This window comes from Dipodomys ordii, unplaced genomic scaffold, assembly GCF_000151885.1.
Source record: "Dipodomys ordii isolate 6190 unplaced genomic scaffold, Dord_2.0 Scaffold131, whole genome shotgun sequence".
NCBI lineage: Eukaryota > Metazoa > Chordata > Mammalia > Rodentia > Heteromyidae > Dipodomys > Dipodomys ordii.
The window spans coordinates 4,499,324-4,513,607 of NW_012267347.1; the positions used below are offsets into that span (position 1 = coordinate 4,499,324).

The 14,284-nt window shown below is 52.3% G+C and overlaps 1 protein-coding gene across 1 annotated transcript in view; it reads left to right on the forward strand.

Moving 5' to 3' along the window:
• Nucleotides 1-6,447: 6,447 nt before the first annotated feature.
• Nucleotides 6,448-14,284, forward strand: part of Mef2d (myocyte enhancer factor 2D) — a 33,695-nt gene continuing 25,858 nt past the window's right edge. Inside the window, exon 1 of the mRNA XM_013030644.1 lies at nucleotides 6,448-6,531. The gene's annotated coding sequence lies outside the window, so the exon portion shown is untranslated. The remainder of the gene's footprint in view (nucleotides 6,532-14,284) is intronic.

Consider the following 14,284-nt stretch of genomic DNA (forward strand, 5'->3'; position numbering starts at 1 on the left):
AAGTCCATGAGACTCTTATCTCCAATTAACCACCAGGAAAGTAGAAGGGCAGCTGTGGCTCAGAATGGTAGAGTGCTAGCCTTGAACTGAAGAGCAAAGGGACAGCTCCCAGGCTGAGTTCAAGCCCTACAACTGACAAAAAAAAAAAGAAAAAAGAAAAAAGGAAAAGCCCCTATGCCTCATTGATCCAGAGTGCTTGCTTGTTATATATACAAAACAAGAGCCTCATAGGAATTACCCCGCTTGATATTCACAGCAAAGCTATTAGATAATACTGTCCTCCCTCTCCCAGCAGTTATTAGATGATATGAAAGCTGGGTACAGTGGTGTACAGCTCTAATGCCAAGACTTAAAAGGCTGAGACAAAAAGATTTTGAGTTTGAGGTCAGTCTGGAGTACATAGTAAGAGTCTATTCTGCCAGGTACCAGTGTCTGACACCTGGAATCCTAGCTACTCAGGAGGCTGAGATCTGAGGATCATGGTTCAAAACCAGCATGGGCAGGAAAATCTGAGAGACTCTTTTTTTTCTGTCAGTCATAGGGCTTGAACTCTGGGCCTGCGCACTGTCCCTCAGTTCTTTAGCTCAAGGCGAGCGCTCTACCACTTGAGCTACAGCACCACTTCCAGGTTTTCTAGTGGTTTATTGGAGATAAGAGTCTCACGGTCTTTCCTGCCCAGGCTGGCTTTGAACCTCAATCCTCAGATCTCAGCCTCCTGAGTAGCTAGGATTACAGGAGTGAGCCACCGGTGCCCGGCTTCTGAGAGACTCTCATCTCCAATAAACCACCAGAAAACCAGAAGTGGTTCAAGTAGTAGATTGCTAACCTTGAGCTGAAGAGCTGAGGGACAGTGCCCAAGCCCAGAGTTCAAGCCCCACAACCGACCAAAAAAAAAAAAAGGTCTATTCCTCCCTGCCCCCTCCCCCCAAAGCAAGATATGGAGATGTGCCAAGGTCACTCAACTAGTAAACAGTATAAATCTAGGTGGAACCCAAGTTTATAGGAATCCAAGTTCTGTGCTCTTAGCCACTGTCCCATGTACTTAAATACATGGAAAGTGTAGAGATGGATTCTTTAATCCTATTTAAAAAATGAGATTGTCTTTAGCTGATGGGTAAGTGCTATAAGTGCTGGGTGGGACAATCAGGGAACACCTAAAGGAGGTGGCTTTGAAATGGAATAAAAGGATTAATTCACTCATTTCACAAATAAGTAGGTTGAGTACCTAGCACCTCTACTGTGCTCTACTCTAAGGCTGAAGACCAAAGGGGCCAAAGTCCTTGAGCTTGTGGACTTGCTGGGCCTTGGTAAGTAGAAGATTGGAAATCAGGAGTCTTAGAGGATATTCCTTTACTTTCTGAGTGTTCTGCTCTTGGATTTCTTTCCCAGTCTCAAATACCCCAAACTTATGAGAAATCTAAAGGCAAGGGCTTGAGTCAGTTGCCTGTGGCTCATGCCTGTAATCTTAGCTACTCAGGAGACTGAGATCTGATGAGGTTCAAAGCCAACCTGGGGAAGGAAAGTCTATGAGACTTTTCTCACCAATTAATCATACATACACAAAAAAGCCTAAGTGGAGCTGTGGCTCAAGTGGTACACCAGCCTTGAGTGAAAAGTCTAAGGGACAGCACCCAGGTCCTGAGTTCAAGCCCCATACACGCAAAGATAAATAAATAAATAAATAAAGGTAAGGTCTCGTTTTGAGTACACTTTTCTGGAGTTGGGGGATATAGGTTAGTGATACTGTGCTTAGCATGTACAGGGCCTGGTTTCAATTCCCAGCACTAAAATAAAGAGGTACAAGAATACCTTCCCTCTATTCTGGAAATCCTTCCTAATGTCGGTATATATTTCTTCCAGATTCAATATATTTTCTCTTATTTTCACTTTCCCTGTCCAAGGCTAAAATCTCAGAGCAGTAACCCAGCAGGCCGTGATTCGCTGTCCCTTTAAGACAACCTTCTCCCCACGTGCCGTCTGGTTGGGCTGGCGATGCTGACGCACGCATGACGTCAATGGCAGCTGGTGGAGTCTGGGCACGAGGAGCAAAGTTGGGATGGGGGTGGGGGGAAAAGGAGGGAGGGAAGGCAGTTAATTTGCATTTAAAGGGGCCTCTTCCAGGTTAATGATCAGGGCTTTAAAGAAATCTGTATTGAGAAAACTTTCTATCCCAGGCTGTGGCTCAAGAAAATGGCGCGGTACAGCTGGAGTCGGTGGTGATTGAAGTTTGCAATGTCAATTATGTCCTTCCGCGGAAAGGGGGAAGTAGTCCGTCGGTGCCTAGGCTGGGAGCACGTGACCGGGAGGGGGGGCGGATGGGGGAGCCAAAGAAGAGGGTGGAGCTGGGGAGCGGACTGTCAGGCTGCGTTTCAGCTGCCCCCACCCCCACATCCTGCCCACCCTCCTGCAGCTGCCACCACATCCTGCCCAGCCGGGGGGCAGGGAACTCTGTGTGTGTGTGTGTGTGTGTGTGTGTGTGTGTGTGTGTGTGTAGGGGGGGTAATATACGGACTCGGACTCGGCTCTGGCACACCCCCCCCCCTCAGCTCTCTTCAGCTCCAGGGTGTGGCTTCTGCCCTTTGCCCCAAAGTCTGGCCTTAGGCATCCTGGCATTAGACTTGGAGCTCTGCTTTGCCAGTACAGCCTTGGACAGCTCTCTGCCTGACTCTGCCATCCATCCTTCCTTCCAACTCTGAAGTGAAACTTGAAGGAACCTCAAGACCAGAAGTTCCTTACAGACCCTTCATCCCTGGGCTAGTAGTTACTAGTGGGAGAAATAGAGTTGTTCAATAAAGCTTTTATAATCTTAACGCCAGTACACAACTGCACACCCGAATGCACATACACATTCAGATTCATGCGATGTATTTGCTGAGTGCATTCCATGCTGGTTCTGCAAAACTCTGAAGACCTGAGATTGAGTTAGATCTCAGTCTCTTAAAAAGCTCAGGTTCTGATGAAGAAGAGTAAATTTGGAAACCAAAAATGTCAGAGTGTATACTATGGTGTATACTGGGGAGATAGATGATACAACATGGAGAGTGCTACGCAAGTTGGCACAGGGCAGCACCAAATCAGTGATGAGAATATATGCCCCCAGCTACCATACAGCTGCTTAATGTCCTTTGCTTTACAAGCAAGGTGACAGATGTGGAGAGCAATGGGAAGTCTTTGTGGCGATCACTCAAAAACTGCTGCGAGAAGGATCAATCTGATAAAAGAATGAAATGGATGGTGATAGAACATTAAGATTATTCTAATGTCTGTGGAGAAGGTGAGAGAGGCCAGTCAATCCATGCAGATTAGAGGCCTGACCAGCAATAATGACTTCCCTGGGTTATACTTGTGGTAAACTGTATAAACGTATGGGAGGAATTTATACAACCTATTCTTTTTGGACTTTGGTGGACATCTAAATGTCTGATCATAGAGGATTTCATAGCAGCGTAGGCTTGTTAGGTGACTAGAAATGATAGGTGGGCACTTTGAAGTGAGGGAGGAAAAATGAGACCCTAGGTTTTTGGTTCTGCTCAATCATTCTACATATGAAGATTATGAGATGGAAAGCCTAGGCCATTTAGTGAGTCACTTTCCGGAAGTCCTTATTTCCATTCGAGCTTCCAGCAGCCCTCACTCCCTAGAGATTTTTTGTCTTCCTCCATGAAAATCAGGATCTTGTGCATGTTATTTTACTTCTTCCCAGAAGTTTACTCCACATTCTAAATTCGGTCCCATTAACAACATCAGCATCTCCTACTCTGTTGTCCTGTGCACTGTCATGTGTGAGCATCTCAGGAATTAGGTCACTTAATCTCTCACTGAGCTCTTCACTTCATCCGTTTTCCCTCCAGCTCCTGGCCCTTTAATACCCTCCCCAGGTGACTCACCTTCCTTCCTCATTCCTTTGTTAAGGACCCAACATTCCAAGGCTGGGAGGAACAGCCAGCCAATCATAGATCTGGCAGGCTTGCTTCTGGCTTGAGATTGGCTGGAGTTGTGATTGGCGGGAGACTCATGCTTATCTACAGGGATTGGGGAGGGGGTTTCTGGGAACTGGCCCTGGGAAAGAATTTGTTTCTGGGCTGCTTGTGTGAGAATCTTCAAGTAGAGCTTAGGCCAGAGGGCTCTCTGGCTTGGAGAGCTTCTAGATTTGAGGCAGGTTGAGAATTTAGCCCCCTTGGTCTCCTAGGGACTTTTTGCCCACCTTCCCCTCTCTGATTTGGGACCCAATGGACTGAAGGCTTCGTTCCCAAGCCTGTTCCTAAGAAGTCTTCCAACAGTCTTGGATCTCTCCAGTCTCAACATTCTGCTTTCCCGACGTCGGAAACAGCCGGAAAATAAACACCCTGATGACTAAACGATTTCTCCAGCTAGAGCCTGGGGAAGCACTAAAAATAGAGGCCACAAGTGAGGGGAGGTTCCCAACTTTGGGGAGGGGGGGCACTTTCCCATCCTGCTACTGCCACTGTGTCAACTCTGGCACAAAGCTCATGCCTCCAATCTGTGGGGAAGTGTTATAAGGGCTCTCCCTGCCTACCCTGATGTTTTGGGGGCAAGCTAGCCTTGTCTGACAGGGAGAACTTGCTCTGATGCTGGATACCCCAAACCAGTGGGGAATTGAGAAACCGCATTTAGGGATAATGTAGGACATTGTATAAATCAGGTTTCCTTACGGAGGGGCCAGGTAGAAAGGTTGGAAACTGAGGCCAAGGAAATAAGAGCCTGCTGGCTTCTAGTTCACGGTACAAAATAAACCTCCAACCTATTTGCAAAACAATCCCACTGCTCTACCCTTCTAAGACTGGTCTGAACTAACTGGAACCCGAAGGAATGTTTTGTCTTGCCCTTTGGCCCAAAAGCCTAAGTTTTTATAATGCAGTGTACTACACAACTTTGGTGAGCTAACTTGATTTTCATACCAAATGTATGTTTGGTGCTGTTATCACCATTTCTACTTCACTCTGGAAGATAATCAGGTAGAGAATTACTGTTCTTGTGTTAACAGTTAATAATAAGTGGTGGAGTAAGGATTTGAACTGAGGCAGGTTGGCTGCAAAATTGCTGCGATATGCTTCCTTTCTCTGTACATATTGGTCTAAGTACTAACCCAGAATTGGGTTTTTGTCCAGTATATTTAGACCCAGCCAGATAGAAATCAGTGTGAAGAACTGAGTGCCCTTCTGTTCTGCAAGATTCTTTGAGATCTATGTCAGATCCGATCATTTCCTCAAGCTTCGGGTTAGAAAGCCGCTTCCCTTGGAAGTATCAGGAATGTTGGCTGATGAGGAAAGCAAATGGGGTCCAGTGTCAGCGACCCAGGCACCTACACTCTTGTAGGGCCCTTAAAAAATCTCACCATTAAGATCTACTACTACTTCTTTACTGAGGTGCTTCTAGATGTTTCCTGGGAGGCAGATGGGGAGTGTGGGGGGCGCGCCCTTCAAATTGCCCCCTCGGCTGGGGCGCGCAGGCACTGAAGATTAGGTCACCCGCGAACTATGAGCGGTCGCTTTAAATTGCTGGGCGTCTGCCGAGCAGGGCCCAGGAAGGGGAGGGGGTTTGTCGCAGGTAGAGGGAGCCGTTGAGCTCCCCAGGTAACCTCTGAGGAGAGAACGTGGTCCTGTAAGTGGAGCTTTGTCACACATAAAGTGGGGAGATGGATTCTTCCCATCACTTACAGTCTCCTCTTAATTTTTCTACTTAAGACTCCTTCCTGCCTCCCAACTCTCCTGGGGCTTGGGGGTGTCAAGGTAGCGTGTGTGCCCGGGAGTGTCTGCGTCTCCCGCGGAGCCCCGAGGAGGAAGCTCCGAGAGCGCGGGGCGGCGGCGGCGCCCGGCGGCTGTCCGCGAGCTGGAGGGGGCACCGGGGGCACGGGACGATCCCTCTCAAGGCCTCTGGAGCCTCGCCTTTCTACTTTGCCTCGCTCGGTCTCCACCAATCTCTCCCTTCTCTCTCCCCTTCCCCGCAGGCGGAGGGATCTGCCGCTCCCCACGCCGCAGCCTGCTCGGGAGGGTGGCGGGGTGGGGGCCGCTGGCCCGGCCCGGCCGGCCCGAGGGAAGCAAGAGGCGGTGCCGCGCTCCGGACCGCCCCTGTCCGGCCCCGCCCCTCCGCCCCCATGGGTTCCTGCCATTGGGCCGCCGCCTGTCCATCACTTCTGGTCTCCCTCCCTCTTCTCCCCCTCCCACCTCTCAAGCTAGGCTGAGCTGTGCCTACGTCGGCCTCGACTCCCGGGGGCTGGAGGAGTTACCTTTGGAGCCCGAAAGGAGGAAGGAAGCAAAATATCAACAACAGTCGAGGCGGCTCCAGCGCTCGGCCCCGGTCCTCTCTCGCCCGCCGCCCGCCCGCCCGCCCGCCCCCGCGCCCACGACGGGGGCCAAGGCCCCCGGCGCCGCCCAGGGCCCGCGCGGACGCCGGCCTCATTTATTATTCCCCCCGCCCCGAGCGGCAGCTTCCCGCTGTGGAAGATACCCCAGACCTGGGGCTAGGGCCATCCCCTCCCTGCTGTGACACCCCATTTCCCCAGCGGGACTGGTGAGTAGAGAAAAATGGTGCGCCTGCCACTTTAAGAGCCCCCCTCCCCCACCCCGGGCCGGGGCTGGGGTGGAGGGGGGTCCGGACCGGCCCCGGAGGGGTGCTGTGGGGGGGTGGCCCCGGGCCGGGCGGAACTCGCGGAGCGGACCGTGTCTCCGCGCGGCGCGGGCGGGGGGTTACCCCGAGAACTGTTTGTGTCAGGGAGTCGGCGGTGGGGGGCCCGTGGAGTGGGTTGTGTGATTCCCTGGGGTGTTGGAGGTGCGGGTGGGGACCGGCGGGTTGCGGGGCGCGCCGGCCTGTTCGCGTCCGAGGAGCGGAAGGCCTCTGAGGGGTCTGGGAAAGGGCGCCATCCTCACAGGGGGTCTCCGGTGACAGCCTGGAGCGACTGACATTTTACCAGCCGGCTCGCCCTCTCCCTCCCTCCCCTCGCCGCCTGTTCCCTCCTCCTTGGCCCGAAATGGTGCCGAAGGGGGCCTGGGAGGGCGGTGCAGGGTGGGGGCGGGGGGAGCCGCAGCTGTTTGGGAAGCGGGGGAGGGAGGGGGGATGTTGTTCAGATGACACCCGGGGGGTGGGTTGGGTTGTGAGTGTGTCTCCCGGCCCGTGTTGGCCGGTGTTTTATGGAGTTGGGACGCCGAGTCGCCCCAGGAGATGGGCACGCCGGACGACCCTCCTTGGGACCTCCCAGCCCGGGTGGTTCCCAGACCCCCGATGCAGTTTGTCAGCAACCCCAGCTGACGAACCCCCTGGCCAGAAGTTTGCAACTGTTCAACATCTGGGCAGAGGAGTTCTCCAGTCTGCCTTTCCACCTATGGCAGGCTGAGCTGGGTTAGGAGTAGGGTCTGGCTAGGGAGGGGGGGTGGGCTTTGGGGAGGTTAGGCCTAGGGGATTAAGATACACTTAGTCTCCCCCCTACGTTTTCAGCCTTTTCACATCGGGGGTCGTGTGTAACAACGGAAAGTACTGGATCTCTGGTGATTCACACTAACCTGGCAGCAACCCTCTAGTGTGCCCCAGGAAAGGAGCACCCCTAGGCATGGGCTCACTTGACCTCGGAGTAGATTATGCCAGGTTCGTTCTGAATATGAGGCCTGGCCTCCCTTACCTCGTGCTGCTGGGTTGGGGGATGGTACAGTGGGTGGATCCTGTGCTCCTTCCCTGTGCCCAGCACCCCCATATATGACTTTTGTTCAGAGGCCTAGTTTCTTTGGTTTGAAGGTGGCAATTATTCACCTTCCCTCCATTCCCTGAATGGGCCCCCAAAGCATTTCAGGGGCCAGCCTGGACTATGGGAAGTTTGCCGGCTGGGGCAGTGACCTTGGGCTGTTCTGGCCTGGAGATAGGAGGGGAGCCCAGGCCAATATGAGATTGAGTATATTGGAGTCAGTGCTGCCCACTTCCTACTCCCCTTCAAGTGCCCCCAGAGGAGGTCTCCGTGGAGAAGTGCAATAAAAAGACACATGTCATTGTCCATAGTTGCCCACCATTTGTGATCGCACCAGCCTCAGGACTCAGTCTAGTTCTTCATCCTGGCTCTCCCAGCTTTCACAGCCTGCCTGGGGAATGAATTTCCTTCCTGTGGTTTCTCAGTGTGTTTGTGCAGGAGATGAGGGTGAGGTGGGACCCATGTGGGAGTGGCTGAGGCACTTACTGTATAGGATGGTTGGGGGACACTGGAATGGTAGCCTTTCTCCACTTGTCCCAAGTGTGGGTGTTGCAGCCCCTGGGTCTCAGTAGTCATATTCTCTTTGTTGAATATCCCGTCCTCCCAACATACTCTGTGTGTGCTTGCATGTAAGTGTACATTTGTAAGGAGTTTCTCTGGAGGAGAGAGGAGCTTTTACTCACATTACTGTAGCAACCAGAGAGGTTGAGCTTTTTACCTCAAAACACAAAGCAAATCTGTGTCAGAGCTTTAGTCCTTTTGCTCTTTCAGACACAGCCTCCTAGCAAGGAGAGACTTCAAAGGAAGACAGGCAAATGAACTCTGGTCCAAGAAGAAAAGCAGGAGCCAGAAAGCATCACAAACCTTGTGATGGAGGATGGGTATGGTGTGTGTGTATGGGGGAGGCAATAGAGCAATAGAGGTTTTGTTACAGTGCCTGTAACAGGATGGTAGAAGATTTGGAAAAGTAGCAGGTGCTGCCCATTGTCCATCCCACTCTGCCCCTCCTAGCTCCTGGCTCTTCTTGTAGGCTAGGAAATGTGCTTGTCTTTCTGACTGCGGTTATATAATCTCTCTCCAGCAGTGTTTTTTCTTTTTCTTTTTAAATCATTCCTGGGTCTTTCCTGGAGACGTGATGGAGAGGAGAAGGTACAGGCAGACGCCTTAAGTTTGGGGGTAGGAAGAGCAGCAGTAGGAACCTGAGGGGTTCCATAGCCACAAAGGGAGTAGGAGGTTAGGCCCTCATTGATTGTGACCCATCTTCCTCTGATCCTGCCCTGGGGTGGTAGCTCTGCTGTGGGTATCCTTGGACCTCATGCCTCCAGAGAGGCCCACACCTCTGCCAGTCTTGTCAACCTTCTCTTCCTGGAAAAACTGGACTCCCTTCCTTCCCTAGTTAGCACTAGGTACAAAATGTGTATTTATACTGGCCTGGTACAGGCCCTTGTTGAATGAACACTTTGCCACCCACCTGTGTACCCCCTTGGGGAGAAGGGATTCCAGGGACAAATGAGTAGGTCCAAGGTTGCCATGGTTGTATTTAAGCTGGCTTCCTGCTTCTCTGCCCTCTGGTCTGGACAGTGATGGCCCTACTGGAAAAGAGCAGTTGGTGGGGTACAGATCTTCCTCTCGGACACAAATATAACTATTTAGCCAGGTTCTGAAAGGGGCTAAGGATTCCATATAGGCAAAGAACCTATCATTTAGGGTCAGATTCCAGGTCTGTGACCATGGTGGTCACCCTTAGGGACCATGGCTGGGACTCTTCCTGCTCTGTAAGGCCAGCTTGTCTGAGGCAATTAGCTCTCTTTTACAGGGAAGAGGGAAGGAGGAGATGGTGGTGGGGCCAGCACAGCTTCAGCATCACTGTAATCGTTGGTGGCTTTTATGAGCCAGTCATGGGGCCAGAGTCCAGCCAAACCTCTGTCCTGTCCCAGTTTGGTGACTTACTCATGGGAAGAAAGGACAGTATTAGGGCCTTAGAGCTCTGTTTGAGAAGCTGGGCATCTGACTGTAGTGGTTAATGTGGCCCTGTCTGTTCAGTTACAGCAGGCAAGATAGAGCTTAGACTTCAGGAAGAACTTCTCAGTGAGACTAGGTTGGGATAGAGAGAGATGGCTTTTAACTCGGCCTGGGAAAGGTGGGGATCTCAAAGTACTTTCTTCTCCAGTGGATCTGCTAAAAGAATACCTTGACCTTTGGCCTAGTAGAGTTGGTGCTATTTGGCTCCTGGAATATTTATTTTCTCTTCTCTCTCCTTGCCTAGGACAAAAAGTATTATGAGGTGAGTTTGTGCTGGAGCTAGCCTTTGAGCTTCTTTCTCCCAGCAAGAGCACTGAGTGTGGGAGGAGGGGTCTCTTGCAGACTGGCAGGTCCAGATGCACCTGGCAGGCCTACAGCATTTAGTGTCATACATGTATGAAGGTGTGTGGTGCATACTTGGGTGTGTAGACACCCACAGAACAGCTGCCACCCTGCGGGAGGTGGGGGTAGTGAGTGGCAAAGATGATTAAAGGATTGGAGAGTGGAGATGGGGTGAGGGGACTGGAGGCAAGAGGCGAAGGGCATAGAAGAACTCTGAAGAGAGAAGTATTGGCTGGAGCAGGAGGGATTGAGGTTAGACCACAGATGGGCAGAGCCCTGTCTGTGAAGTAAAGAGTATGGCTTGTGAGTCAAGGAGCCCTGGCTGACTTGGATCCCATCCCCCATTCTTCTTGGTGGCCCTAGCCCAGCCTACCTCTGCACTTACACTGCCTGTGTCCTTGGGTAAGTTGTCCCCTGTCTGGCCTCAGTTTCCAGGTGTACATGAGTTTCACCTTCAATCATACAAACACCTGGGTGTTTTGGTAGTGTGCTTGGATTAACCCTCCTCCTCCAGGAACAAGGCTACTCAGTCTTTTCAAGGCTGCAGCTGAGCCCTCAGGCGTTTGGGAGCAAATCCTCTGCCTAGGTGATCCTCAAGGCCCTCTGCATCTGCTTTTCCTTTTTCCTAGGCAAGGCCACAGTCTGCCTTCTTGAGAGGCAAGCCATGTTTGTAGGGGCAGGGGGATGACTACAGATTCCTACACGGCACCAGGTCCTGCCTGGGCTGGGCAGGGCAGGGCAGCTATGCTTGTTGTCTGCCTGTCTACTTTCTGCTGTAGGCTGTGAGGGAGGGCCCTGTCCGAAGCCCTGGCCTGTGGCTGGCCACACCCAGGCGGGACCATATTTACTCATTTAAGCTTACTCTCCCCAGAGACTCCAGGCTGTAGGCCTGGTCACCAACCTTGGCTTGGTGCCCCCCAGCCTGTGGTGTGTGAGCCACTCCTCTTGAGCTGGGCAGACAGGCAAATGCACCAGGCAGAAGCTTCCTGCCTGTATCAGGGAAGCTTTGCCCTCATGCTTACCCACTCACCCAGCTCTCTAGCACAGTTCAGAGTCTCTAAATGACAACTTTTGCCATTCTTGGAGGAAGGGTAGTTCCATTTTTATGTCCTTGTGTGCTGAGCTCTGGACTGGACATGATAACCTATGAAGACTATTTGCCTCCACAACTGGTTTTTGTAATGGGGAAAACTGAACCCCAGGAATTTAAGTGACTTACTTAAACTTTCCTGGATAGGAGGGCTTTTTATCCGAGGCTAAAGAAGGGATACTGCCTCAGGGAGCCCTCAGAGGAGGAAGGGGAAGAGATGTTGAGAGTTAGTAAAGTCCAGCCTGGTAGGCGTCCAGACAAAGGGCAGAGAAATAGAGTTTGGTGGCAAGCTGAGGGGAATGTTGCTTTGACCCCATGAGAAGGGATTTTTTTTTTGGGGGGGGTCTGGTCGTGGGGCCTGAACTCTGGGCCTGGACGCTGTCCCTCAGCTCTTCAGCTCAAGGCTAGTGCTCTACCACTTAAGCCACAGTGCCACTTCTGGATTTTTTTTTTTCTGCTTATGTGGTGCTGAGGAATCGAACCCAGGGCCTCATGCATGCAAGGCAAGCGCTCTACCACTGAGCCACCTTCCCAGCCCCGAGAAGGGATGGAAGCAGGCGCCAAGGACAAGCAGATACTCCTTCGAGGTGCCATTAGCACTCCCTTGAGCTGCTGCCATGGGATGGATGAGGAGAGGTGCTGGAGTGGGATGGCTCGGACCACAGAGCTGGGCTCTCTGAAAGCAAAGGCCTGGCCCATGGGAGCCCATGAGAGAGCATGCAACAGCTGGAGGCAGACTCCCTCCCTCTTTGCAGTCCAGATTGGGAGAGTACACACCGTGCTCAGCAGTCAGCCCACCTCTTGCTCTTATTATCCCGGCTGCCCTTGGGCAAGTCCTTTCCCTTCCCTTAACTGGTTCTACATCTCAGAAAAGGAGACCTGCAACCTGCTTCCTATGGGAAAGGAAGGCCAGCAAAGATGTGTCTGAGCTGCTCAGAAAGTGGCTTCATCCTTCCAGACCTTCAGTGCACGCCCCCCTCCCTGCCCCCCAGGACTCACTTGCTAAGGTGGTTACCTAGAGCCTTTGCCATCTAAGTTGAGGACTCAGGAGGTTTTGAGAAGGTGTTTTAGCCCAGGCTCCAGTTTGACCCTGGGGTTGGTGGGGAAGCTAAGCCTTCTCTGAACAGCTGTCTCCTTGTCTCAGGTCCTCCCCTTCTACTTGGCCCTCTGAACCTACCAGGACCCCTCTGGCTGAGAGCTTACTTATTCCTCATGATGTCCTTGCCCCCAAACCCTGCATATATTTGAAACTGAGAGACGAAAGAGAGAGCAATACCTAAGCCCCAAAGGGAGATAAACAGCAGGAAGGGAATATGTAGGGAGAAGAGAGTTTTGGTTTTGTGGAGAGGTCTTGCTACTCCAGTTGGACCAAGTGACATGGAGGCAAGAGTATGGATTGAGGGGGTTTGAGGGAGACCTTGAACCTGGAATTTTTCTTTTTAGAGCATGCATCCTGTTCGATGAGGAGTTCATAGTAGGTTAGGCCAGGAAAATGGGTGTATCCTGAATGCTGCTCTTAAGTGGTTCAGATATTCCCATTGCCTCTCTTCTTGACATCTAGGACCCTTTCTTCCAGACCAGAACCTCCTACCTCTGTATTGACAGCACCCCCCCCATGCATTCCTTGTGGCAAGCCCCTGGTGCCCAGACAGCCTGGGTGGGGACAGGTGTCCTGGCCCAGCTGTTCTTGCTTGTCTTTCCCCCACCTGTCAGCCTGCTGGTGGGGAGCTGAGGCTGGAGAGAGAAAAACCCTTCACCTGTTCCCAGGGGCGGAGCCCTGGTTGTAAAATCCATCAGAGAAATTAAGAATAGACAGCAGGTAGGACTTGCCCTCAGAGGAAGGAGAGAACTCTAGATCATAGGAAAGGCAAGCAGGGAGGGGCTGGGAAGGTGGCTCAGTGTGTCGAGCGCTTGCCTGGCATGCATGAGGCCCTGGGTCCGATTCCTCAGCACCACATAAGCAGAAAAAGCTGGAAGTGGTGCTGTGGCTCAAGTGGTAGAGTGCTAGCTTTGAGCTGAAGAGCTGAGGGACAGCACCCAGGCCCAGAGTTCAGGCCCCATGACCGGACCCCCCCCCCAAAAAAAAAGAAAAGAAAAGAAAAGAAAAGGCAAGCAGGGATGATCGGCAGGCCAAGGTCTTTACTGATAGAAGTCAGAGGGGTCCTTGCACAGTGTCCTCATGAAGGAATGAGATGCCGTGTATTGGTAAGGAGCACAGATCTGGGACCATGTATTTGTATCAACTGTTTCTCAGCCCCTGCCCACCTGTGCCCCCTCTATCTGGCCAGGCATCTCAGCCTCACCTGGCACCTTTCCTGAAAGTAGCAAGCTAATCCTGTAAGAGCTGCCTGGCTGGCCGCCTCAGCAAGCCTGCACAGCCACCATGCCAGTCCTCCCCCACTGCCAGGGGCTTAGAGGACTGTCCTTTGAGTCAGAAGGAGACCCAGCTACTGCCCTGAGCGGCCCCTTTAAATCCTTGGTGGATTCTCGAGGTCGTGATGTCTCTAGGAGGATTTGCTTTCCCTGATTGGATTGGCCTCTTTCTGGTCCCTTGTCCCCTATTGCAAGTACAGGTGGGCACTTCTCTTCTACCCTTCACCTCTTCTTCCAAGGGTTACTCCTTTTCTAAGAGCTGTTGTTTAGGCTGCAGGCCCAGACCAGAGCCCCTGCCCCCTCCTTGCCAAAACTGCTTCAATCAAGCAGCTCTGCCCTCTGTTCTAGAATGAAGAGAAAGGCTCTTGCTGCTCTAAACAGGAGATGAAGCAGTACCCTGGGAGAGAGTGCCTGTTACCTGTTTCTCTTTAGCCTGCTTTCCCTTTAGCCAGAGCCCGTGCCTTCATTCCCCACTGCTCTCATTTCCATGGGAAGTACCTTCTTTCACCTAACCAGCAGTCCGCTGGCTGCAATGGCAGGGAGCCCAAACCCAGCACCAGGGCCATTCACACTCATCCCAACGGCTCTTGAGCTGACTGCCCCCAAAGCCCCAGCTGCCACTTTCACTTCTGTCTCCTGGGACCCCAGAGGGAAGTAGGGTGGGGAGGTGGAAGGTGACACATTAACCGTCCCAACCGCCCCCACCTCCTCTCAGCAAAGGCTTCTTCTGATGGCCAGGGGCCCCTGTCCACCACTCTTGCTAG